General features: G+C 42.2%; 1 pseudogene; it reads left to right on the forward strand.

Moving 5' to 3' along the window:
- LOC102819036 overlaps nt 1–1,182 on the forward strand; it is a 7,035-nt pseudogene extending 5,853 nt beyond the window's left edge.
- Nucleotides 1,183–3,029: the final 1,847 nt, after the last annotated feature.

The raw sequence follows: 3,029 nt of genomic DNA on the forward strand, positions 1-3,029 counted from the left end.
CATTATGTAGGATAGAAGATTGATAATTAGTAAGTAGAAATAATAAGGTAGTGCAAGCATTGATGATTAAAAGAAACTTACGTTACTAAGAAAATGTAATCAGGAGTCTGATAAGTAGAAATGATTTGTGTAAAGTTTGACTTAATCTTTTAGTGGAAACAAGAAAAAACAATTTATCACATACTGGGAAAGGAGATGAAAGTCAGTTTGAACACCACAGAAATATTTTTGTCAAGGTTGTTTAATGAACAGGTGTAGAATTGTTGTGATAAACTGTGTAATAATTCAAGGAAAGATCAAAGTAGCAATTCATTATGTACTGTGTAGTTTTAAGTATAAAAAAATAAAGACTTGCTGAGCCGGGCCAGAAGAACAAGCAGACAGAGAAAGAGAGCCCCTTCAGCTAACTAAGCAGAGGCTCTTGATTGCTTTCATTTTCGCCCACTCAGTGTCTCCTCTTGTGTCCCACAATCCCGCGAGAGCTGGAATCCTGCAGACAACGATGAATTTCTTCTGCTTTGTGATAAGTATGACCATGGTTGCCACATTTACTGCCATTCACCCAAGATGGAAGCTGTCCCAGGAGATTGGTTCAGTGCTGTCTGTTTGGCCCAGGTAGAAGAGAATTCACTCCAAAGCCTAGTTTCCCAGAGTAAGGCCAGAAATGAAAAAGTAGTTATATACTGAACTTCCCAGAGGTTGATGGCCACCTACACAAGGTACTGTAAGGAGGACAAGAAAGCCTATATCTCTATTCAAGCTGCAGCAACTCTCTATTGCACCACAGCAATCTCACATTTTGCAAGATTATCCTGATGGAATCCCATGATGCAGCATGCCCTTTCCTGGAACCTGTGAGTCCAAAGTTGGTGAGTGGCTACCGACATATCATTAAAAACCTAATGGATTTTTCCACCATGCAGGATTGACTGCTCCAGGGAGGGTATACCAGCTCTGAAGAGTTTGCAGTGGATGACCTCTCTGGTCTTTGACAACTGCCAGACCTTCAACGAGGGTAACTCTGAAGTGGGCAAGGCTGGGCACATCATGTGCCACATCTTTGAGAGAGCTGATGGAATTTTCATGAGGAAAAACAGGACAATTTGTGAGACACAGGAGTTGAGGAGCCACCCTGTGGCATCCTCCCCCACTCAAAAACCTGTCATTACTACTTGCCGATGATGCCCTGAGTCCAGACTCAAAGTCAAGATATTCAGTGATATTTTACTTGATCCTTGGCAGTACTCCCACAAACTCTTGTACCCCACCCCTTTCCTCTCATGTTTCTCAGATAAGAGGTCCTTCTGGACTGGAAGCCAAAAAACAGCCCCCAAAAAATCAATAAAAAGAAATCAAGTGACATATTGCATTAGGCAAATCTGTTGCAAAAAACCACTATAAAATGTTAAAGAGCAAGATGTTACTTTGAGGACTAAAGTGTGCCTGACCCAAACCATAGTATTTTCAATCTCCTCATATGCATGTGGAAGTTGGACAATGAATAAGGAAGACCATAGAAGAATCAGTGCATTTGAATTATGAAAGAAGAATATTGAACATATCATGGTCTGCAAAAATAACAAAAAACCTGTCTCAGAAGAAGTATGGCCAGAATGTCCCTTTGAAGCAAGGATATCAAGACTTTGTCTCAAGTACTTTGGACATATTACCATGAGGGACCAGTCCCTGGGAAAGGGTATCATGCTTGCTAAAAGAAAGGGTCAGTGAAAAAAAAGTGGAAGACCTTCAACAAGATGGATCAACACAATGATAGTAATAATAGGCTCAAACATAACTGTAATTGTGAGTCTGACACAAGACCAGGCAGAGATTTTTTTTTTTTCCTGTTGTACAAAGGATCACTATGAGTCAGAACCACCTCAATGATATTTAACACCATTCCTCCTAATTATGGAAGCAACATTATAAGAACAGTTTTCAACAATATCATCATAGTACAAGATAATCAATAATGAAAACTCAAAATAATTTAGTATAACCCATGCACCTCAAATCTCCCCTTCAAAACTCTTCGCCCATTTCTGGTGCCACTGCTTCTCTGGCCAGCGTCCCGCACTCCACTCTTCTCATTTAATGGTCCCAGGGATCTCTGCTCCTGGACTGCAAAATCAATCACTCCCCTCCTTTTGTTATATAACTTCTACTTTTACATTTCCGACCCTTACAGTCAGTCCTGAGAGCAATTATTCACTATTGTACCACAAGAGTCTTATCCCCATTTCCTTTCAATAGCCCGTCCCAACAGATTGGAAACCATTCATTAATGATTCTACCATCCCCCACCCTGTCTAGAACTAGGCTCCCTCTTGAAAGCTTGTAAGCCAGTCACTTTTTGCTCTTGTAGCCTCCCCGCCCCGCCACCATTTTGAGTAGCCAATGTCTAAATTGCCCATCCCTGTCAACCCTGTGTACCGAGTGGGTGGGAGTGATCCTCTCTTTAAAGATTTGTTCCCATTTTTAATCTACTACATCCATAAGTATAGATAAAGTTCATCAAATTGTAGCGGGTTACTTTTTTTTTCCTCTTGTTTCTCTTCTAGTTGAGTTCTGATCATCCAGCCATTGAAGCCAGGTAAAGTGGGTACTATCTGCAAGTATGGGTGTTCTTGTGCATCTCCTCTCACTTCATCTCAGCTGGACACTTCCCTCTCTGTTCTAGTCTTCTGTGGCCATGTCACTGCCTCTGGACCCAGGAGTCCCAGAATCGTGCCATACTGCTGGCCAACCAGGGCTTCACCCGGGTTCACAGGAGTCTATTGAATGTAGTTGGATTTAACTCCCAACTTCATTGCTGTTTTTTCCCCTCTTCCCCTTATCAGTGACCAGTGTGGTCAGCCACACCACCATACCTGCTCATGTATTCCCCTTTAGTCTTAGTCTTGGAAGGAGGTTTGCTCTGAGGGAAGGAGGTTTGCCAGCCCTTCAGCTCTCAAGCTATCCTGTGTCTATTCCCTATCTCATGCTCTATATTCTCCTCCCTCCCTTCCCTTACCTCATCCCATGCATCC

Source organism: Chrysochloris asiatica, unplaced genomic scaffold (genome assembly GCF_000296735.1).
Source record: "Chrysochloris asiatica unplaced genomic scaffold, ChrAsi1.0 scaffold00107, whole genome shotgun sequence".
Taxonomy (NCBI): domain Eukaryota; kingdom Metazoa; phylum Chordata; class Mammalia; order Afrosoricida; family Chrysochloridae; genus Chrysochloris; species Chrysochloris asiatica.